This window comes from Triturus cristatus, chromosome 7 (genome assembly GCF_964204655.1).
Source record: "Triturus cristatus chromosome 7, aTriCri1.1, whole genome shotgun sequence".
Lineage (NCBI taxonomy): Eukaryota > Metazoa > Chordata > Amphibia > Caudata > Salamandridae > Triturus > Triturus cristatus.
This window is the reverse complement of record NC_140590.1, coordinates 555,935,264-555,960,228: the sequence shown is the minus strand read 5'-3', so window position 1 is coordinate 555,960,228 and position 24,965 is coordinate 555,935,264. Positions and strand designations below refer to the sequence as shown.

The following is a 24,965-nucleotide window of genomic DNA, read 5'->3' as shown; positions in this document are numbered from 1 at the left end:
AGCAGAGGTAGCGACATTGCCTTCTTCAAATTTCTTATCGGTTCCTGTGATATATATAGATATATATATATATATATATCCCACTTCCCCAACCATTAACAGGTTCTGGGGACCCCATCATACAGGGCCACGAATTAATACTAAGAAGAATGAGGCACGCGCAGCCCCGCCATCCCCGGGAGGATTTCGGCCCTGGCGACCCCATTACCCAGGGCCTAGTGCATTTTTTGGGGAACCAGAGTCCCGTGACCACCCCCCTCCCTGGGCCGCTTTTGGCCTCAGGGACCCCGTCCCCTAGAGCCAAGCGCATTCTTTTTAGGAGAGGCTTTCATGTGGCCCCCCCACCAGGCAGATTCATGCCCTCGGGACCCCATCCCCTGGGCCCATCACACTCTTTAAGGGGAGGGAGCACGGGCACTGTTTTCGGTCCCTGGACCCCGCCTCCCCGGGGCCCAGCCTTACAGTTAAGGGGGCACAAAGCCCCCTCTCCCCTGGCCAATTTTGGCCCTGGGAACCCCATCCCCCAGGACCTGGCACTATATTTATGGGGTAGAGGAGCATGAGGCCTCCTCCCCGGGCTGACTTCGGTCCCGGGGACACCATCCCCGGGGCCTGACTAACAAAGGGTGGTTACCCAGGTGCCCACCTAAGGCACCCACCATACTATCATTGGGGGCCCGTGGCCCCAGACATCTCCCCGCACCGAGTGGGAGCCGGCATTGCTGCCGCTCACAGGGAGCAGCTAAAAGATGCTGCTCCCTGGGGCGGGAGCAATATTTATATCTGTTTTCCTGCCTGCATCACAATAGAAAGGGAACCAGATTTAAAGTCCGCTCCCAGCGGGCTGGAGATGTTTTCAAGCTCCTGCCCACTGGGAGCACACTCGGTGCTTGCTCCCGCAGCGGGAGATTTGAAATTGCTCACGCCAAGCAAGAGCAAACACAGGTTTCCCTGCCAATGGCATTGCAGGCAGCGAAACTGCTATGTCTAGGGATGGGCACCCTGGGACATAGCATATGAGCCGTTCCTGGGGATGGGGTACCCAGGACAATTAATGACCCAGGAAGGTAGGCTCCTCGGCCTTCCTCCGCTTTACATATATGTCGGGGCCCTGGGGGAAGGGGACATGTAACCCCTCCCCTTTTCTGCACAGCCAGGCTCCTGGGGATTGGGTCCCCAGGGCCAAAATCGGCCCAAAGAGAGGGGCTGCATGCACCCTTCCCCTTCACTGTAAGGCTGGGCCCCGAAACCGAAAACAGCCAAAGAAGGGGGGGGGGGGCGCATGCCCCTCTCAACCTTTTGAATTACAGCCGATCCCTGGGAGATGGGATCTTTTTCGGCCGAAATCGACCTGGGGAGGAGGGCCGCGCCCCTCGCCCTTTACTATGCAGCTGGGCCCCGGGGGATGAGGTACCGAGACCTAAATTGGCTTGGGGAGGGGAACGACGCATGCCCCCCCCACCAAATGTTATAAATATTTGTTCCCCCTGGGAATTGGCCCACCTAAGCATTGAGGGGGGTGGGGGCTTGAAAAATATAAGTGCCGGAGACCATGCTTTTTTATTTTGCTGTAGATTCACGGATCTTCTGTGAATTTTTGGCAACATTAAAAAAAATGTTTTATAGCCCCAGGTGTGGTCCCACCAGGCCTAGGGGGTCAAGGTATACCCTTTTCCCTTGTGTTTGTTTTGCCTTTTTTTGTCAGATGTTTGTTTGCGATGGAGTCCTGAGTCATAAAATAGCTGCTATCACTTCCTGAATGAGGTGGTGGCAGCCAGTCAGATCTCAGTTTGAAATCTGTCAGGATCTGCGGAGCCTTCATGTCCCTATATATACAAAAAGTTTTTTTAAATTAATTACTCAAAAACTACTGAACGGACTTACACAAAAAGAACTCTTTCTGGACCTATATCTAGCTGTCTGCTAAATTTGCTGTAAATCCATTCAGCAGTTTAGCTATAGCGGTGTCTAATGTTCCTATGGGAAAATGAATTGGGAAAAATGCATTTTGGGACCCCATTTATTTCTCAGCCCCTGCTTGACGCATCAACCAGAAACTTTCCATGAGCAAACTAGGCACAAAAGAGCACTTTTCTGAAACGTTTTGTGGAGATGCGTGAAATGGAGTCAAAGTTTTTAGCAACACAAAAAAAGCCTTTCCTATGGACACATGATCCTAACTATAACTATCTAGAGACTACTGCCACTGGGTAGTGTAATATATATATATATATATATATATATATCCAGCTCAATTTTTCCGTCTCACTCCCTTCACTCGCGATCGGGTGCTTCCAACGCGGTGACGGATACCGCGTGCAGTCAAAAGCTCCTGGTACACAAACACACCAGCACTCACGGGAACAGTGTCCTGAATTTTTATTACAGGACGAAATTCACAGCAAAACGCGTTTCGGCTACCGCCTTAGTCAATTGTAAGCGGCGTCGACTTTCAGTGGACATAAATACATTCCTTACGTCACTAACATCAACATAGGACTTACTTCAGTCCAAAATGGCAGCCATTGTTAAACATGTTAAATCATTCTCACTTAGAATGCATAGCGTTATAACATAAGTTCTCACGCCCTGTATGGGCATTCTTACTACTTTAACAAACATGTCAAGCTTGTCATTACACCCTGAATGGGTAATTACTGCCATATATTAAATGAAGTGCATTTGATAATACAGTATAACAAAAAAAAACAGAAACAGTTACTCCGTGGACAGCAATTCTCGCTACAAATGGACAGACAGTTCTTCCCCACTGTTCAAGCCAGATGGCATCTTGGTCTGGATATCAATAATATATCTAGATTTAAGTCTCCTCAATTGCAACTGTCTGTTGCCCCCTCTCACATTTTATGGCACATGATCCAAACAGAAAAAGCTCAACAGGTCCCTGTTGCTCTGATGAAATAATTCTAAGTGTCTTGCCACCGGATATGAAACATCCTTATTATTAATGGCCCTCATGTGTTCTAAAATGCGTATCTTCATGGGGTGTATGGTACTCCCTATATAGCGTAAACTGCATGGACAGACAAGGCAGTAAACGGAGAAACAGGTGTTGCAATTCATTAGCTTGGTAATCTTTTTAGGGTAATCTAGACCAGGTATCTTATAGTGAGTGATCTTCTTACTATTTTTACATGCCCTGCATTTAAGACAAGGATAAAATCCTGTAATTTTTCCAAAAGGTGATGTCTTACTCTCTTTGTTACAGTGGCTTTGTACTAAGTCATCACGCAATGTTTTCGCTCTCCTGAACGTCATGAGTGGTGCTTTGGGCATGTCTTTACCTATGATTGGGTCCGATTTCAGAATGTGCCAATTCTTTCTGAATATCTTTCTAATGGCCTGAACATCCTCAGAATAATCCGTGATTATTCTGAAATTGTTGTCACTCTTTCTTTAGTCTAGTATTGTGATCTTCATCTTTAATCAAGTCAAATCTAGATTTTACTTCCGCTTTTTTAATCGCTTCATCAAGGATATTCATATGGTAACCCCTCATCCTGAATCTGCTTATGCTCTCCTTTGCTGCCAATTGATAATCACTATCAAGAGTGCAATTCCTCTTGATCCTAAGAAGTTCGCCATACGGAATACTGGTTATTGTTTTTTCCGAATGGCAACTTCGGGCATGTAACATGGAGTTACCCGCGGTCGGTTTTCTGTGCAAGCAAGTGCACAGTCTGCCTTCCATGGGGAACACCACCAGATCCAGGTAATTCACAGCTTTTTTTCTTATTTCTCCTGTGAATTTGAGGTTGAGGTTGTTATTGTTTAGTGTTCTAACAAATTCACTTGCTTTTGTTCAGTACCTTTAAAGACAATAAACAAGTCGTCTATATATCTTGTCCAACTTATTACCTTCTCAGTCCAATGTGCATTGGTCTCTGCCCAGGCCACCTGCTCCTCCCACCAGCCCACGAACAAGTTCACGTAGCTGGGGGCGAAGCAGGTACCCATCGCAGTACCCCTTATTTGTCTAAATAAGAAATCCTGGAACAAACAAATATTATTACAGAGACAATCAATCAATCAATCAATCATAGGCATTTATAGAGCGCTCTACTCACCCGGAGGGTCTCAAGGCGCTGGGGGGGGGGGGGGGGTGCTGCTACTGCCCGAACAGCCAGGTCTTGAGCTTCTTCCTGAAGGCGAGGTGGTCCTGGGTCAGGCGCAGGTCGGTCGGGAGGGAGTTCCAGGTCTTGGCGGCCTGGTAGGAGAAGGATCTTCCTCCTGTTGTCGTTCTTCGGATGCGGGGGACGGCGGCGAGGGCGTGGCTGGCTGATCGGAGGTGTCGTTTGGGAGCGTAGAAGTTGATGCGGTTGTTGAGGTAGCTCGGGCCTTGGTCGTGAAGAGCTTTGTGTGCGTGGGTGAGGAGACGGAAGGTGATTCTCTTGTTGACCGGGAGCCAGTGCAGGTCTCTTAGGTGTCCGGAGATGTGGCTGTGTCGTGGGATGTCGAGGATGAGTCTGGCTGAGGCGTTCTGGATCCGTTGGAGTCTCTTCTGGAGCTTGGCGGTGGTTCCGGCGTAGAGGGCGTTGCCGTAGTCCAGTCGGCTGGTGACGAGTGCCTGGGTGACATTCTTCCTGGTCTCGGTGGGGATCCACCGGAAGATCTTCCGTAGCATGCGCAGGGTGTTGAAGCATGACGAGGAGACGGCGTTGACTTGCTTGGTCATGGAGAGGGAGGAGTCCAGGATGAAGCCCAGGTTGCGTGCGTGGTCTGTCGGTTTGGGTGCGGTGCCCAGGGCGGGGGGCCACCAGGAGTCGTCCCAGGCGGAGGGCGAGGATCCCAGGATGAGGACTTCCGTCTTGTCCGAGTTCAGCTTCAGGCGGCTGGTCGACATCCACTCGGCTACCTCTTTCAATCCTTCGTGAAGGTTGGCTCTGGCGGCGGCGGGGTCGTTGGTCAGGGAGAGGATCAGCTGGGTATCGTCGGCGTAGGAGATGATGTTGAGGTTGTGTTGGCGTGCGATGGCCGCGAGGGGGCTCATGTAGATGTTGAAGAGGGTTGGGCTCAGCGAGGATCCTTGAGGGACGCCGCAGATGACTTTGGTGGCCTCTGACTTGTACGGTGGTAGACGGACTCTCTGTGTTCTTCCGTCGAGGAAGGAGATGATCCATTCCAGTGCCTTCTCCTGGATTCCGACGTTGCGGAGGCGCTGCACTAGGGTGCGGTGGCAGACGGTGTCGAAGGCCGCGGAGAGGTCTAGGAGGATGAGGGCCGCTGTTTCTCCGTTGTCCATCAGGGTTCGGATGTCATCGGTGGCAGCGATGAGGGCGGTCTCGGTGCTGTGGTTGGCTCGGAAGCCAGACTGTGAGGGGTCGAGGGATCCGTTCGTCTCGAGGAAGGCGGCCAGTTGCTTGTTGACGGTCTTCTCGATGACTTTGGCTGGGAACGGGAGCAGCGAGATGGGGCGGTAATTCTTGAGTTCGGTGGGGTCCGCTGTTGGTTTCTTGAGTAGAGCGCTGAGTTCGGCATGCTTCCAGCTCTCAGGGAAGGTGGCGGTGGTGAAGGAGGTGTTGATGATGTCCCGCAGGTGGGGTGCGATGACGGCGTCGGCTTTGTTGAAGACGTGGTGAGGGCAGGGGTCGGTCGGAGATCCGGAGTGGATGGAGTTCATCATGCGGACGGTTTCTTCGGTGCAGATCGGGGTCCAGGCGCGGCGGGTAGAGGTGGGGGGCGGTGGTTCGGTCGGGTTGGACGTGGCGTTCTTCGGTAGGGTGTTGAAGCTGTTGTGTATGTCCGCGATCTTGTTGTGGAAGTAGGAGGCGAGGGAGTTGCAGAGTTCTTGCGATGGGGTGGTGTCGTTGTTTCCGGCGTTGGGGTTGGAGAGCTCTTTCACGATGTTGAAGAGTTCCTTGCTGTTGTGTGCGTTGTTATCCAACCGGTCCTTGAATGCAGTTTTCTTGGTGTCGCGGATCAGTTGGTGATGCTTCCGGGTGGCAAGCTTGAGGGTGGTCATGTTGTCCGGGGTTGGCTCCCTTCTCCAGGCTTTCTCGAGGGCTCGGCAGTTCTTCTTGGAGCTCTTGAGTTCGTCGGTGAACCATGGGGCCTTCTTGCTGCCGGGTCTGCTGGGCGGGGTCCTCAGTGGGGCGAGTTCGTCCGCGCAGTTGCTGATCCACTTCGTGAGGTTGTCGGCGGCCTGGCTGGGGTTCGCTGAGCTGGCGGGAGGGTGCTGGCTCAGGGAAGCGGCGAGCTGGTCGGCTGTGATCTTGCTCCAGCTTCTGCGGGCGACCGGATGCTGGTGGTGGTGGGTCGTCGTTCTTTTGAAGGTGAAGTGGACGCAGCTGTGGTCCGTCCAGTGGAGTCCTGTGGCGTGGCTGAAGGCGATGTCTTTGCTGGAGGAGAAGACGGCGTCGAGTGTGTGTCCGGCGAGGTGGGTGGGGGCGGTCACCAGTTGCTTGAGTCCGAGGTTGGCGAGGTTGTCGAGCAGGGTGGTGGTGTTGTGGTCGTTGTTGTTCTCCAGGTGGAAGTTGAGGTCCCCCAGGAGGATGTAGTCAGCGGAGGGGAGGGCATGCGGGCTGACGAAGTCGGCGATGTCTTCGCTGAATTGTGTGCGTGGTCCCGGGGGTCGGTAGATCAGGGTGCCTCTGAGGGTGGTCTTCGGGTCGGTGTGGATCCGGAAGTGTAGGTGTTCGGCGGTAGTCAGGATGTCGTCGGTGTAGGTCGTGATGCGGATGGTGTTCCTGTGGATGATGGCGATGCCTCCTCCTATCTGGTTGGCGGTGCGGTCCCTCCGGGTGATCTTGTAGCCCTCTGGGATGGCGATGGCGATGTCGGGCGCTGAAGAGGCGTTCATCCAGGTCTCCGTGAGGAAGGCAACGTCAGGAGCAGTGGTGTCGATGAGGTTCCAGAGTTCGATGGCGTGTCTGTGGACTGAGCGGGTGTTGAGCAGGATGCACTTGAGGTGGTTGCTGCTGGTGTTCGGCTTGGCGGGTGCTGGTGTGGGGCGGGTCCGGATGCAGGTGAACTTGCAGGTGCGGCAGCTGAAGGGTCCGTGGGTGCGTCTCGGGGTGGCACGGTAGCATCCCGGGACTCGTCCGTCGTTGAGTGCGATGAGGGTGGCGGCGTCGTAGGTCCGGCGGGGGCCAGGGGTCCTGGCACTGGGCGCGGTCCAGGCGCGGACGGGCGTAGACGGGCTTACCTTTGGCGCACCTTCGGCGCTCATTCGGTGCTCCCGCTGCGCGCGTCCGCTGCGCGGTCGCTGAGGGGGCGTCATAAGAAGGGAGCCGGGAGGGCGGGTCAGCTGGGAGGCAGGGAGCGCGTGGTCCTATCAGCAGGCGTGGGGGCGGGGTCGCGGCAAAAACCGGCGCGAAAATCGGCGTCGGGCGGCCCTGCGGCGGCTGGGGCGCCGGGCTGGATCGGCGATCGAGGCGGGCGGCCCTGCAGCGGCTGGGGCGCCGGGCTGGAGGCGTCAGCAGGTGGCAGGTAGCCAGCTGGAAGGAGACAAAATTTCACGAACTCAATTAGCATGATATTGTGTTTTGCCAAGTTAATTGAACGATTGTCCAAAAAGTACTGAACAGCCTCTATTCCTTGTTCATGACTAATACTAGTATATAGACTTGATATATCAAGAGTCATCATCACAAAGTCATCTTCCCAATGTATACTTTCCACCTTTTTCAAAAAGTCCTTAGTATCTTTGATATAGGAAGCCAATTTAGAAACAAATTCTGACAAGAAAAAATCCACATATTTGGACAGGTGTTCGGTCAAACTGCCTAGGGAGGAAACAATGGGGCGACCAGGCGGATTTAAGGCATCTTTATGTAGTTTTGGAAGGTGGTAAAATGTCGGTAATCTAGGATGTTTACATTCCAAGAAGCCATACTCCTATATATATATATATATATATATATATATATATATATACATATACACATATACATACACATATACATACACACACACACACACACGTCGGGAGAGTGAATTCCGGAGAAACGCCGAGTGATGTGCTATACATATATAGTTATTGGCAAAACAAAAAATGCTTTTTCTATGGAAACTATGATCCTACTAGAACGACCTACTAGCGACTGCCAGTAGGTAATATATAAATATATATATATATATATTTCTCTTTTTAATAAATATTAAGAATCTAACAAACACAACTGCAACAGTGCTTAATTATTGTTTTTAACACCCAAGGGTCAATTCATAAACATATAGTCAAGCAAGAAAACATACTCAACATATGCCTTGAAGCTAAATTTCATCTGGAGTATTAGTGCCCTCGCCGTCTTCTTTTTTGTTCAAATAAAGGAGAGCAACTAAATTTACAGCTCCTTTAAAGACCTTTTAAAGGCAGATCTGTCAATATTTCGGGACTAATTAGGAGTCTCCTTCATCAGGACCACTATTAAATTAATTCACATTCCAATTATGGTAAATATGCCGCCCCATCCAGAACCTACAATAGATTTCGAAGAAAACAACAAGAGAAGGAGGGAAATAATGTAAGGAGCACTCTCAGTCCCCCAGGTAAGTATAATCATAACAACGAAAGAGTGTGCCTTTTTAGAAAAGTAGAGCACAACAGTAGAATCCAACTAGGTTCTTAATAAAGCCCTCACTCACCAACCTAGTTGGTGACATGCTTCATCATCGGGCCCCACCAGGAGAGGTCGAATGCCGCCGTGGTGTCCTTCAACGCCAGAATTACTGCGGAGCTGGTAGTGTGTGTTCAGTGATTAGTGAAAGTGATTTTAAAATGTCTTGGTTGTGTCAAAAAATAAATGTTATTAGGAGCCAATCAGACATGTATAAAAACAAAGTGTAGGACATTAGTGTTGAATAAATTGTTCAGCAAAGTCCACTAGAGTGTGGTCAACATATTTCTGCCTATGTGTGGTAATTAAACAGGCATTCGTCAGGACCAGGAGGAAAGTGTGAACCTCGGCGGTATGGGCACGCTAAGGCCCACCCTAACCAGAGGTTATGAATGTGAAAAATTAAAAAAAGGATAAATCTGGTGTCCCCCGTGTTGAGAGGAACCAAGTTTGTTCTGGATTGAGTTAACATACACAGACAAACATAAAACAGAAACAAACATGTAGTAGTTAGGCATGGTTGTATAGGTTTGTCATTGTTGGACGTACAGATACTGGTGCTCTACGTGGTGCACTTGGACGGTAACACTGACCATACGTGATACTGTGGGGAATTAAAAGCACTCAACAAGATAAGTCAATTTCTATTGTGTGGAAATGACTAACAGAAAATGGTATGCCCATCACGGTGTCTATCGGTAATCAAGAACCTGTGCGGTAAAAACTATGCGTAAAAACTCGAAACACAGTGTTGCTGGGCACGCAATATTCATAAAATAGAGTAAGTAAAAATGTATCTCACATGTGGTGTAATCCCCAACGACCCCATGGGTCTCGGGAGGGGGGTGGTAGCAACAATTGGCACACCCTGGAGATTACAGGAGGGCAACAACACTCGCAGCAAGTCACAACAGGCGAGCACGAGTGCCCAGGGAGTCTAATTGTTAACCTCTTCAGCATAACCTTATCCCCGTTAGAGAAGCAAGTCCTTGAAAAAGGCCTGGGGTTAGTGCCTACTGCCCGTCTGGACAAGTTCCGTCTCCATTGTGAGCTCGCAAATTTTTTCAGGAAGCTCAAATTGAAAGCTTTCTTTGAAGGAAAAGAAGAAATAGCATCTGACACTAGCCAGGGAGATACTGGCTTGAGAAACAAATCAACTTTTACACCGCTGCCTCATGCAGTACCAGCAGAAATCACTGCTTTTGAGCAAGCGGTTTTCCTGGAGATTGAGACTTTTGACGAATCCAAGCAATTTAAGAACCTAAGTGCGTTGAAATTGGAGGCCCTTGACAATCTCAAAGTCAAATCCGCGATAACAATAAAACCCGCTGACAAGGGTGGGGGTGTTGTGATACAAAACACAGTGGACTATGACAACGAATGTCAACGCCTTTTGGGTGACAGAAAAAAACTACCAACCACTCACCACGGATCCTGCCGTAGAGCTTAAGGCTCGCATTGTAAATCTTGTGAGTGGCAGAAGAAAACTGCCATATCACCAGACATGAGGCAGATTTTTTGACAGCAAGGGGACAGTGTAGTGCCCTACTTCTACACGCTGCCAAAAATACACAACAACAAAATGCCCCCCTGGGGCGCCCCATTGTCTCAGGCATTGGCTCTCTACTAGAGCCTCTGTCGCGCTTCTGCGATCACTTTTTGAAGCCTTTGATCCAGCAGACTCCAACCTATCTTAAGGATACAAAAAACCTCCTCAACTTACTCCAAGAATTTCCTATTGACACTGAGTCTACCATACTTGTGACTCTAGATATCGAGAGCCTATATACAAGTATACCCCAGGACGAGTCCCGGGTAAGGCTCTGGAATACATCGACTGGGACTACAAGACACCCAAGTCATTCATTCTGGAATGTGCCACCCTGGCACTAGAACATAATTTTTTTTAATACAAAGGGGACATCTTCCTACAGTCAACTGGTAAATCTATGGGCAGCACTTTCGCCCCTAGTGTAGCGGGCCTCTATGTTCATAATTTCTTACGTAGATACATTCAAAGTGCTGACAACCCTTTTTCCTCTTCCATTATTTTTTGGAAGAGGTATATAGATGATGTTCTTCTGATATGGCAAGGTTCCGAGAATGATCTAATGACATTTTTGCAATGGATCAATACCTTGGCTTTGAATTTGAAATTCACTCATACCTGCAGTTCACAGTCAGTAGTGTTCCTTGACGTAGTCATCTCAAAATCAAATGGGTGTCTCACAACCAAAACTTATTACAAACCCACGGCTAGAAATAACCTTCTAGAATTCTCAAGTTTTCACCCGAGATCCTTACGGGAAAACTTACCCTATAGCCAATATCTACGGGTGAGAAGAAACTGCAGCAACCTGGATGATTTCCAAAAACAGTCATCTGATTTAATCACCAAATTGAAACACAGGGGTTATCCAGACAGATTTCTCAATAAAGGCTACAAAAGGGCACGTAACCAGCACAGAGAGGCGCTACTCGAAGAGAATCCCAAGGAAAGAAAAGAACTGCCCCTGACGTGTGTGACAACCTTCAGCAGTGCATCGAATACTGTGAAGAAAGTCATAAACAAACACTGGAGTATACTCACCAGTAACAACCGACACTGGGAAAAAACCTCTTTTTTCTTTTAAAAAGGGACGCAGTCTCAAGGATACCTTAGTTCACACGCGTCCAAGAGACAACCCTGTAAGAGATCCAACTATAACAGAGGCATGGGGTCTACCTAAAGTTACGGGTCATTTTCCCTGCGCCAACTGCAGCATCTGTCACCTCACGAAACACACAAAAGTGCTAGATCTTGAACAAGAAAAAACTTGGACTCAGCAAGCCCACACTAATTGTAACTCCACAAATGTGGTCTACTTGATCACCTGTCCGTGTGGGTTACGTTATGTGAGAATGACCACACGCAAAGTTAAATTGCGTGTGTGTGAACATCGGAGTAACATCCGCTGTGGACGGGTCACTATTAAAATAAGTGAACATTTTATTCAGCACAACCACACCACAAATGATCTCAGGTGGACAATAATTGAACAAGTACAACACAATACCCAAAAAATCCTCTTTGAGAAGGAACAGAGGTGGGTGTACAGGCTTGACACACACAACCAAGGATTAAATGACAATATCCCATGGGCAACGGTTTTAAATCGTTAATCATGAACATTTTTTTGTCCTGTATATTGTGCAAAGTGTAAATGCCAACTCTACACCCCCCCCCCCCCCCCCCCCCCCCACCTTCTTTGGCCCAATGCGAAACGTTGGTGCTACTGCTCAAGCTAGACAATTTGTTTTTGTCTTTTTTCTTCCCAGTAGTACAGACATAAGCATGAGCATACTGATCTTTTCCCTATTGTGGGAACCTACTGGGGATCCATGGATACGGGCCCCCATGCTATTTTGGTGAACTACTTTTATTTATAACAGAGCCCTTACTTATAGCAGTGTTTTGGTTTGTTGTTTCAAATAAATGCCCACTTTCGAGTGGATTACATGCCTTTTCCTTTCTTTTTGCACCTGACAACAGCCCGAACGTCTAAACATGCTCCGCTCGAGGGTCATGTATGCCCTATATTTTGTTTCTTGATGGTGTCTACAACTTTTTGCTGTTTCGCCCAGACAACTGCGGGTGGACGCGGCACGCATTCAATTTTTCTTGCATGCCGGTCCGCTTATTTGTAATTCCTATTCGTCTTTTGTTGTCTATCTCCATGACAACTGCTCTTCCAGTACCTTTGACAGGATTGGCCACTGAGTATTAGCAAGGAGTCTTCACAGCTCCCATTGGCTTTCCCGTGCGTGACGTAATTGGCGTCAACACAAGGACGCCCACAGTGACGCTTCGCCTTCCCAGCTCGAGGACACTTTCCACGCATTTAAAACAAGCCAGTTTCCCTGCTTCACCACCATCGGGGTCCGGTTACTGAGGGATCGTGCAGGTACCAAGCGGGTGCCTAGCAGTGCAGGCGTGAGCTCTACGACTACAGAAAGAGATCAGTAACGGTTTTTTTTTTTGTCCAGCGGACGCGACTGATCTCTTTCTCGTTCTTTATCTCTGCAATCTCCAGGGTGTGCCATTGTTGCTACCACCCCCCTCCCGAGACCCATGGTCTAGTTAGTGATTACACCACATGTGAGATACATTTTTACTTACTCTATTTTATGAATATTTATGAATATTGCGTGCCCAGCAACACTGTGTTTCGAGTTTTTACACATAGTTTTTACCGCACAGGTTCTTGATTACCGATAGACACCGTGATGGGCATACCATTTTCTGTTAGTCATTTCCACACGATAGAAATTGACTTATCCTGTTGAGTGCACTTAATTCCTCACAGTAGCACGTATGGTCAGTGGTACCGTCGTAGAGCACCAGTATCTGTACGTCCAACAATGACAAACCTATACAACCATGCCTAACTACTACATGTTTGATTCTCTTTTATGTTTGTCTGTGTATGTTAACTCATTCCAGAATAAACTTGGTTCCTCTCAACACGGGGGACAGCATATTTATCCTGTTTTTAATTTTTCACATTCATAACCTCTGGTTAGGGTGGGCCTTAGGGCGCCCATACCACCGAGGTTTACACTTTCCTCCTGGTCCTGACGAATGCCTGTTTAATTACCACACAAATGGCAGAAACATGTTGACCACACTCTAGTTGACTTCGCTGAACAATTTATTCAACAATAATGTCCTACACTTTGTTCTTATACATGTCTGATTGGCTCCTAATAACATTTTTTTTTTGACACAACCAAGACATTTTTAAAGCACTTTCACTAATCACTGAACACACACTACCAGCTCAGCAGTAATTCTGGCGTTGAAGCACACCAGGGTGGCATTCGGCCTCTCCTGGTGGGGCCCGATGATGTCACCAACTAGGTTGGTGAGTGAGGGCTTTATTAAGAACCTAGTTGGATTCTACTGTTGTGCTCTACTTTTCTAAAAAGGCACACTCTTTCGTGGTTATGATCCTACAATAAATTAATCATAACACTTAGCCCTCACAATGTGACCTTCTAAAGCATACAAACATGTGCCAATATAATGTTTACATTAATATTTACCTATATATCCCTGAACCCCACCATCAATGTCCAAAATCCTAATAAATCAGTAATTGATAACTCAGTAATGTATATAAATTATCATATATCCAGCTTTTCCAGGGGAACCCAAATTGAATAAAGTTTGATTCTTTAACAAACAAGTCACAGAACTCAATAGGCAAAGGGGGCAAAGCATTGTTGTCTTACTCTATTTTGGCCATGGCTTCCAAGCTTCTTGTTAGGATACAGACTAGAAGATATCATGAGGGCTCTGGATTGATCAACAGAGTTGACAATTATTTTAAACCAATTGCAGAGCTTAATTCATTAGTGAGAACATGTGAAGTAGTAAATTGTTTGCATCTATTGTGAAGGATTCTACCCAAGTTGGCTAAACAAGGATTCTATGTCAGGACCAGAGACTCAGATTATGCCTTCTTCCTTCGCTTTATTTTCCACAGCAGCACATTTTTTAAACACAGTAACCAACTACATTTCCCATGCATAATAGGGAAAAACACAAAGTCTCAACAGGAGTCCTTCCTAACTGTCTGCACTCCAGCCAGCCAGCATAGTCCATTCACGCTGTTTCCTCTTCCTTCGCTGCTCACCAGCAAGAGAAGTCATTTTTATTCTTCTCCCGGTTGGGGGGGTTGAAAATGCATGTACTTGGTGGCGTTTTTGTAGCGCTTGTAAGGTTTTCTGTTTTACAGATTCCCTATGGGCTGCAGGACGCTTAGAGCGTACCTCACGCGACTGGTGTCCCCCTTGAGGTGAGGTGTGGTCCTCCTGCCACCAGGGGGCATAGTGCACTCTCTATGGGCAGAGCAAGTCAGGCATTGGCATTAGAGTCCTGACGAGCGCTCCCCCAGTGAGCGTTGGCTTGCCTCCTGCCACCCGGTTTACGCACGTTTTTGGGTCTTTATTACCCTATTCTTTGTAAACGCCCTTTCTGTGGGTCTGTATTGGAAGCTTTTGGACACCCTGCGGGGTCGTAATTTGCACCATGTGAAGTGGTGCTTGTGGGACACTGTCCCGGGTGGTTGCCCGGTGATCAAGAGGGCTGGCGTGTCCCTTAGGCTTTGCCCGTCAATTGTGTGCCCTCGGCCACCCATATTTGTCTGGGCGTCCTCACAGCAGCTAAAGTCGTGCCATTGAGTGCCTTAAAGTAGTGCTTCAGTACCAAGCTGCCTGTTGCTCCAGTGGGTTCCTGAGAGTACTTAACTCGTCATGCAGGCGGAGCAGGATCAGTACCAGGAGGAGGATCCCTTATCTTACCTCCCCTGGGATGATGATTTCTATCAGGCGGTGGATGACTCCATTTACAGGGCTGTTAATCAAGCCATGGAGCCTTTAGAGCAGCGCCTGTCAGTGCAGATAGCAAACAAATGCGCTAAATGGGCTGCTCCCACACCAACTACCCCTAAGTTCCCCCCAGTGCTTCAGCCTACTTCCCCCCTTGCCAAAAAACTGTGCACCCAAGGTGTTGATGTAGATGCGTTTGCACGTCTAAAGCAGGCTTTCTTGACGCAGGTGCCCCCACAGCCTGACCCTGAGCCCCCCGCAGACTGCACCCAAACGCCTCTGCGTACCGCTCCCCCAGACCCCTTTGACAATGGCGATTCCCCCGGCGATACGGATGAGAAAGGGGTTCCTCTAGAGCTTGGCTCCTGACCGCCACTCCTCTGACATGCTGGACCCGGACGACATTGTTCACCCTAGGTCTACCGACTGGGTTCCGGGGGATAAAGTAGCCCAGTACATGGTGAGCCATCTGCGCAAGCCAATGGAAAAAGACACTTGCAACCACCTTCAGGCGGAGTGCCCCCGCCCCAGTTTGGAGGGGAAGGTTGCCCTGAAGCCCAAGGCGAAGATCGGGCACGAACTGCGCCAGACCCTGGCGAAGACGCAGATTTACTTGCGCCAGCTGGCGCGTCTAATAGGTCTTCTTTCCTCCTCGATACAGGCCACTTTTCCCTGGCCTTTATATCACCAAGCCATGCAACGCCTAAAGGCGCATCATCTCAGGAAGGGTTTGACGTACTCTCAGTCGATACCCCTGACAGACAATGTGAGAGATGGAATGGTGGCTCACCCACATAGAGGCGCGGAATGGTCGAGCGATATCCAGTTCTGCTATGGATATCGTCATCAAGTCAGACGCCAGACGCTCTCGCTGGGGGGCCAGGTGCGGAGAGTTCTCAACTGGTGGAGCCTGGTCCACTCACGAACAGTCATTGCACATCAACTGCCTGGAACTGCTGGCAGGGTCATTTGCGGTACAATGCTGGACAAAGGACAGGGTCCAATTGTGTGTCCTTCTCAGGATGGACAACATCTCTGCGGTACGGTACATCAACCACCTAGGTGGCACCAGGTCAAGGATGTTGGCCAACCTAGCCAAGGACTTTTGGCACTTCCGCTACACAATCAAATTTGGGTGATGGCGGAATACCTTCCGGGTCGGGAGAACGAAGAGGCCGATTGGCACTCTCGTCATCTCCTGGATGCCAGCGTGTGGAAGCTCGACCCTCAAGTCTTCTCAGTTGGCGGAGAAATGGGGCCCCTTCTCAGTCGACATTTTTGTGCCACGGCTGGATCATCAGTTACCGAGATACTTCAGTTGGCAGCAGGAGCACTGCTATGCCTTCCCTCCATTTTCCATGATCACTCGAGTGTCCGCGCTGCTTCGCTGCCAGCAGGCGGAGGTGGTGTTGACCACACCGTTGTGGAGGTCTCCAGTCTGGTTTCTGTTCTACTGGAACTTTCTAGGGATTCTCCAATCCGACTCTTCCACTTTCCTCACATTCCCCTCAATCCCGATCTCGTTCTCCATCGGCTGGTAGTGGAGGGAACATTGAGGATGATGGCCTGGCAGATCTCTGGCAATACTGGTCGCTCTCAGGCCTTTCGGGAAAGGCTGAGGACTTGCTCGCCAAGGCATGGGCGGACAGCACTACCAAGAAATACCGGTCAGCGTGGCATAGATGGCGTCGTTGGTGTGTGCCACGGAGTCAATCCCGTGGGGGCAGATGTAGTCCACATCCTTAATATTGGCGAGTCTAGTGGAAGATGGCTTGGCTTATCGGTCAATTAATACCTTCCGCTGCTTGATTTCAGCCGGTCACATTATGGTGCAGGGCTCTCCGGTGGGTGAACACCCTTTGGTTTGTCGGCTTCTCGAGGGATTCGCCTCTCTCCCCCTCTGGAGCCTCGGCATTCCATCCTTTGGGATGTGAACAGGGTGTTGAATCTTTCTTTCCTGGCAACCAAACAGGTTTCTGTCTCGTAAGGAAGTCACAGCCAAATTGGAAATGCGGTTATGCCTGGTCTCGTTCAGGCGCGACTCAGACGCTGAGAGCTTTAGACATATCAGCCAGAGTGTTTTCCCCAGAGGGAGTATCATTCACGGTAAGTAGAAGGACCAAGAGTAATACCAGGGTCATCTCGTACCCAGCATTTCTAGACTCCCCTAAACTGTGTGTGGTGCAGTGCCTCAGTGCTTATGAAGAACTGACTGAAGAAACTCCCCCTCCGGGTGAGAAGCAGCTGCTCATTGCGCTACGTAAACCGTACAGAGCAGTCTCGTCCCCAACCATCGCCAGATGGGTGTGTTGGGTGATGCAGGAGGCGGGGATTGATACGAAGCAGTTTGGTGCCCACTCGGCGAGAGGGGCGAAGGCCTCTATGGCTTTTTCTCTAGGAGCGCGTTTGGAAGATCTGATGCGTGAGACCGATTGGTCCTCTGACTCCACCTTTAAGAGGTTTTATTTCAAACCAGTGCTAGAGGTGGCAAGGCTAGTAGTCGACAAGCTTTGAACTGGCATAATCTGATCCTCCGGTCCTGACATAGAATGAAAATTTGCTTAGCTGTAGTGCTGGTAAGTTTCAATTCTATTAAGGACACAGAGGCAAGGATTATTCCGCCCAATTACCTCTGAAGATGTGGACCCTTCCTCCTTCTGGTGTAAGTAAACCGTTCACGGGTCTTTATAACTGTGGTAATGAGTTAACGACTTTGATCATGGGCTGTTGTTTGATTGTTCTATACTTCAATTAGTTCCAGCTCAGTCCTCTGAAACTACCTATTTTGCAGCAAATGATGGTTCCAAACAAGAAGAGTGAAATCAGACAGGAAATGGTTCGCACAAAGAAAGAGGAAGAGGAAACAGCGTGAAGGGACTATGCTGGCTGGCTGGAGTGCGGACAGCGAGGAAGGACTCCTGTTGAGACTGTGTGTTTTTCCCTATTGTTCATGGGAAATGTAGTTGGTTACTGTGTTCAAAAAATGTGCTGCTATGAAAATAAAGCGAAGGAAGAAGGCATAATTCCCGCCTCCGTGTCCTTAATAGAATTGAAACTTACCACCACTACAGCTAGGCAAATTTTCATTTTTCCACAGTTGCTGAAATTGTGAGCTAGATGCAAAGTGCATTCCGAAGGGGATGATGCACTTGTTTTGATTATAACAGGGTTGGATTGGCAACAGTCTTACGAAGATCATGATTTGTAAGCAACCTTTATGCAATGAAATGTTTTACATGTTGGCTTCACTGTAAAGAAAGAAGCAAAGATGACAATGACAGACAAGGTCTGTGATTGTGTGATGTTGAACAACAGATAGCTTTTCACACATGGTTTGTGCTGCTCATTTCCCTGTAGTTCTCAGAAATGTTGTTCAGCTATTGTTGGGTAAAGGCTATTACTTTTTGCAGTAAAGAAAGCAAAGCATAATCCTCGTCTCTAACAGAATTGCAATTTTCTTCAACATACAAGGACATTTCAAAATCTAAAAAAGATCTGGAAAAAGTAGTTACTTGGCTAAAAAGTATTACAGGACAGCCACAATAAAGAAAGGGGGTACAAAAGTGGTGGGACATTATATGGCCTCTTATAAGCAGAAGGAAGGACACCAGATTTAGATTGTTACAATACAACTAGTGGACAAGAGAATTTCATGTGTGGGAGCAGAGAAGGATATCCGTGCTTAGTTGACATGGACCAATCTCCGTAGTAAGGGATTGTTCACCCTCATTGTGATGCACCAATCAGAATACCCCACTCCTTCACATGGGATATAGACACACAAAGAAATGAACTTCTTTCAATATAGGAATAAGCAAATGAAAATCTATTTAATGTAAAAAAAAAAAAAAAAAATGGTAGGGGGAAAAAGTTTAGTGCAAAATGTATCGGGTACTGTAATTTTGCAACAAGAACGTACGCAGCCAAGTATGTCTTCTCACACAAAATTAACTACTCATCACATATGCTGAAGTGTCCACCATATCATTATTTACTTGTAGCTGAGGTGAAGAGGTTTATTTTCCTTTTGACAATCAAGAATAGATATTTTGGCATGGCACCGTACTAGCAGGACACCATATAATCTGGCTACGGACTCAACCTGTGAAAAGTGAAGATTCCTCTGGCTGGCTCCCACCCCAGCTATATTACAGCACTGCTACGGTTGCCTTGATGCAGAAGCAGAGGGGGCACCCAATGAGACCCCAGCACAAAAGGTTAACAATCAGCAGAGTGGGGCAGAGCACTCTCAGCTACTACTGTGAGTAGCTGCCCTGCCCCCCAACTGCCCGGTGAGAGATGCAGTGTCTGCAGTGCAGGAGGAGTCGGGGGGACCATGGCGTCGCCTAGCAGAGATGGTGAAAGCCCCCACTGCCAGAAGACAGTGTCTCAGCTTTGATGCTAGTGAGGCATGTGTCCTCAATATGAGGAGGCCATGTGTCATAGGAGCGAAAAGAGGGAAACAGCAACGATATGTGAGATGGAGGAAGCAAAGTGTTCACCTGAGGGAGATCTCCCGCTGCAGCAACAGGGATATTGCCAGTTTGAACGACAAGTTCACTTGAAAGGGAAAGCAGACACAGGGGAGTCCCCATGAAGATCATCAAGATTACAAACTCTCAGGGAGCGAAAACGAAGGCAGGCAAAGAAAAGGGTGTGAGGAATGAGCACCCTATAGGAGGTAAAGTGCAGAGGCTTGGACCAAGGGGCAACATAGTCAGACTGATCTGAGTTACATATAAGAAAACGGTCTACGTGATAAACAGCCACGAAACCAAACCATTGTTTTATTCCTCCGGAAATAATAAACCACAATTAAAGAGATGAGCAAACAGGACGTGTACAAAGGAGGATTGAAATGGCTAAACAGGGCCCCCATATTCAAAAATGCTCTTGATAATCAAAGACTTTAAGGGGGCTGGGTTATTGATCGGTGAAAAGCTGACAAAACACTTGGCTGAAGTTGCACGAATGACACCCAAGCAGCGTAAATAGTAAAAGCGTACAAGAAGTGAGATCGAACCTTGGTGCAAAGAAGGAGAATCTTAAAACCGACGCTGAATATGTTGGTGGCAGAGTAAAGAAACTGGAAGCCAGATAACACGGAGACTGTCAAAAATGGCAGTGAGGAAACACTGGCAGATCTAAAGACAACAGATGAATTTGCCATTATGAGATACAAAAAACGACCACGCGGAAAAACTATATGGATTAGAGGCTGAAGAAAGGGGCAGAAGTGACGATTCTTGTAAACTTCTGTTGTGGTGACAGCTCTCTACATTAGTAGGTCAATAATGATCACAGGTCACACCAAATGAAATGCATAGAGAATGACAAAAACGCCCTTCCAACGATCAAAAATTTCGGAAAATGTCACTACTTTACTATGAAAGAAGTACTCACAATAGAGAGGACAGGAGGGAGAAGTCACCTTCTAAGATTTGAATTTCACATTGTTCCACAATATCTCCACTGGCACCATACAAAGATGGCTCAAGTTTAAACCTCTTACTGACAAACTCAGGTAAGAGGGAGTCAGAAATATGCAGATGTTTCCCTTTGGAACAGCCTTTGAAATGGAGAACCCCATCATTTTATAGATAGGGCTGAATCAGCCAAAATACAACATATCACATTGTAGGACGAAATGTATCAAGAAGGAATGTGTAATACAGTCTCCTGAGCCAGAGAATAAATCTGGGTCAAGATGAAAGATGATAGAGACCAAGAAGGCACATGACACGAGCCTCCAAAGGAGTAGACAAGACAAAGGCAGCTGGGAAGGACTGATATGAAGGCAAGACAATTCTAAATTATTAGACACTTTTAAATTTGAGATCAGATTTATGGTCTGACAAAAATTTAAGCTAGGAGTCTAATGTTGGTAAGGCGGCTCGACCTAGAGTGTTCGGTTGGAGGTTACAAAAGTTAAGATGTAATGGATATTCTAATTAGTTCTACAGGATGCAAGGAGAACATCTAATGGCAATAAGCATCCACATCCCATCCACATCATGGTACATACAAGCAGAAGTTACCAGTACGTAAGAGCTTACCTGCTTAGGGAGGAGATTATCACCCGTATATCTGTGAATAGTTCATGAAAGAGCACCATTAGTGTTAAGTGAAATATGGAATGGATGTTTTATTCTTGGTTTTCCTTATATAAGATAGGATGGAGAAGGGGGATCTGTGTTCCAAGGGAATTGTACACCTTCACCCACATTAAGTACACCGGTGTAAATACTCCTCATGGTCCGGTTGTAGGAGGAATAGGAAAGACAACAGGAAGCTTAACATGGACAGATAATAATGGTTAGAGACATATTACTTAATGTGAAGGGCTTTAGTGCCCCCTTCAAATGCATATCAATTTAAGAATGCATGTGAAACTCTAGCCCAGACATTATCAGACCAGAATGAGAAATAAGAAATACCCTACTGTTTTTTATCCATCTTCCCATACTTAACACAATGGGGTTGGAATCTTTCTATGCAGAAGTCTCCAATTCCACATTTCTGAGAGTAAGAAAGAGAAAGTAGGCAGATATTTGCTTCTGAGGAGCACGGTAGAGGTTAAGTTTAAGACCTAAGTGACCATTATTCTGCCAAACATGGCACAAAATGTATGTCTACAGGAGTTTCTCATGGCCCATGCTGAATTTACGACAGAAAATATTACACTAACTGGTGACCTCAATGCAGTATGGAACAGCATACATAAAAGAGCAAAGCACATACAGCAAATGCCTTCTTAAGTGGCAAGGCCTACAGCACCTGGGTCTGTGAGATGAACCATGTGGTGGGAAAATAATTTTGAAGCAAAAGAATATACCTATTTCTCCCGTGTCCACAGATCACTTTCCCAAATAGATTATATACTGGTCTGTAACAGCTTGGTTTCTTTGGTCAGGGAGGTAGAGATAGGTCTCCTAAAAATGTATAATCTTGCCCAAATCTCGCTGAACCTGAAGACAGGGTTCCATCAGATACGACCTCAAATATAGCATCTCTATACTGCTTTTATTTCAGATAGGATACTCAAAAAGAAATTAGAGCCAGATATATGAAAGGTTACTGAATCGTTGATCATTCACAAATGGGTTTATAACTGGCAAAAGTGTTGTTTGCAATGTACTAAGGGTGTTAAAATAGGAATTACTTAATTTTTCACACCAAACTGACTAAATAACGAATCACTATTTACAGAATGATTTTACCGAATTTCAACACAGAAAACAGAAATACAAAATCAGTAATGATATGCAAAATGCATTTCTTAATACCGACTATTATAAGAAACAGCATTTTGCACTCGTTAAATACCATGGAATGCATCACAGAGATAAAAAAATAAACACTTTGAAGAAATGATTACAAATTACTTTAAATGATCTTAACCATATTATTTTGAATGAAAAGTATTAAAAAATGTTTTAAAAAAATAATACATACATATATATATATATTTTCGAAAATGTCGATTACAGTCAAGGAAAGAATCCACACGAGCCCACTCGATCAGTGTAGCAGTTTTATTCTTCAGCAGACAGAAGAGGACGACGCGTTTCGACCACGTCCGTGGTCTTGGTCACATGACCATTGTCTCCATTTCCACAATTTATAAAGGGTGAGTGCACTTTTTTTTCCATAGACAGAAAACATATATATATATATATATATATATATATATATATATCTCCACACACAAATATATATATATACACATATATACACACAAAGTATAGATACATTTATACAATATTAAAATATAAAAACAATGTGTAAAAAATATAAATACATTTCATTATAATTTATATTAACAACATATGCAATATTAATATAAATGCCAATAAAATGTGTTTATATTTTCCTAGATTTTCAAATAAATTTGAAACGCATAATCGTATATGGAATATCCTATGATTAGATATTATTTCTGATAATTCTGTGATTGTGTAAACATGTAAAAATAAATTATATGAAATAGATATAGTTCATATTGGGGCAATTATCACTATCATACAAAAAAGATTTTTTTTTACAGAGACACAAGCAACATTCGTAGAGCTCAATTCAAGCATAATGTTTATTCATATTTTTTTAATTAACCATTATCAAAATATACTTTGAAGTGACAGATGAAAAGATAGTCATTTTGGAAAAAATATGACTTCATAATGTATATAATGCATCTTCATAGGTTTTAAAAAAAAATATTTTTAACACTCCTTTAAATTGCTTTTTTCTCAGTACCAAACTTTTATTTCTTGTAGTGCTACACCTAGATACGCTTCTAACGTTACCAGTCTGTTTCAAGTGTCCAACACGAGAAGTAGTAGCTATTCCTATTAGAGTGGTTGGTGAGGTAGATGTTTTTGTACTTCTGAAAGAAGTACGTTGTTTTTGGACAGTCATGACAGGAGTAAGAATATCTTGTGTCACTGCATAGCTTGAGGATGATGTTGATGTTGTAATTGCAGATATAATGACTATTAATGGAGTAGTTGATATAACTGGATCCGAAGATGTTGGTAGATATACTTATAATAGTGTTGTCCAAATTACTTGGCCCAGCCATTTTTCCCTCCTCTTCTGCTATTCCTTGAGGTGAACATGAAGTGGTTGTACCTATAAGTAATTACAATAATATTAATTTAATGGAATTAAAATAATTTTATCACACTCCATAAGTCATTCAATCTTCACTTCACTGTATAATTTTGTAATTTAAAAGTAACATTGTATTGACTCACTGTCTCAGAAGTAAAGTATAGAGTGGCTAATGAACAAAGCAATTTTGTGTTTGCAAAGGTCAGATGGGAGCCTTTGCAACAGAAAATTGGCATTTAGAATTTTAGGAAAGCCAAACAGCAATTGGGTAACAATACTGAATTGCAATGTGTGTTTCAGTGTAAAGTAAAAATGTTCAATGTGTATAAATATATGTAATTAAGGAAACAATAAATAAATATTTAATAATACAATGTATTGATACCTTTTCAAGTCATACCTGACACAATGGATACAGGCAACTTGGTATCAATTGCTGCAACTCCCAGGGTAATTAGTACCTGAAATGTGGACTCAATTAGTTCCTCTACTGTTGTTGGTGGAGGTGCTGTGCTTCTTTCTGCAGTTGCTGTATCTTGCCATCTCCGTAAAGACAATCTTTCTGCACATTGCACTAGTGTTTTCCTATTTCCTCAAAACTTCTGACAGCAATATAGACTGCGTTAACTCTGTTCTGGATTTGGGTCCAAATCCTCATCTTTGTTGTACCTGGGAATGACAGGGAGGATTTTCCAAATAATTGCTCATGATCCAGAACACACATCTGAACTAGTGTTCAGTAAACTATCTTTTTCTCTTCCTGCTGCTGTCATGTTCAGAAGTTGGAGTCTGATTGACATTTTCTTTCTCCAAAGATTCAGGCATTCTTTCCACCTCTTCGTTGTTCACCTTTGATACCCAGTAAAGGTGGAAGCAAATAACATCATAACGAATCTTAAATTCCAAATCAGTATTTTGAAAGACCAATATTAAGAAATCATTAAAGAACCCTTCACTGATACATAACACTTTACGATTCCTTAATAATACATGATATCTTTGTACATCTGGCCATTACTCAGCAAATCCAAGAATACTTTGACTTCAATTAAGGTGCTGTGGTGTCATTCTCAGAAGCCTGGTACGCATTTAAGGCAAATGCATTGCACTAATGGCTGAGTAACCTAGGATCAGAGCTCTAGAAAGAAAGAGGCTTGAAATGGAATTGAGGTGGAAACAGAATATAAACAAACACAGTGTCGTAGGCTTCTTAGAAAGACAACACAACTCGGAGGCCAGCTAAAAATTATTATAACAGAATTTACAATGCTTCTTTTAAAATGTCACTCCTACACAAGGTTAGCAATAAAGCACGCACACACTTATCTCGCCAACTGAGAAAACAAAATGAAAAGGAATATATAAAAGAGAAACGTCCTAAAACAGGAGACATTTTACTGG

General features: G+C 45.8%; 1 protein-coding gene and 1 long non-coding RNA gene across 6 annotated transcripts in view; both read right to left on the bottom strand.

The window, feature by feature from the left end:
• Window positions 1-24,965, bottom strand: part of GGA3 (golgi associated, gamma adaptin ear containing, ARF binding protein 3) — a 730,897-nt gene that overhangs the window by 586,475 nt on the left and 119,457 nt on the right. The window lies entirely within an intron of this gene.
• LOC146810098 (uncharacterized) overlaps window positions 22,472-24,965 on the bottom strand; it is a 44,395-nt gene continuing 41,901 nt past the window's right edge. Inside the window, exons 2-3 of the long non-coding RNA XR_014966547.1 lie at window positions 24,026-24,233; window positions 22,472-23,582 (exon numbers count right to left, since the gene is read on the bottom strand). This is a non-coding gene — a long non-coding RNA (uncharacterized LOC146810098). The remainder of the gene's footprint in view (window positions 23,583-24,025; window positions 24,234-24,965) is intronic.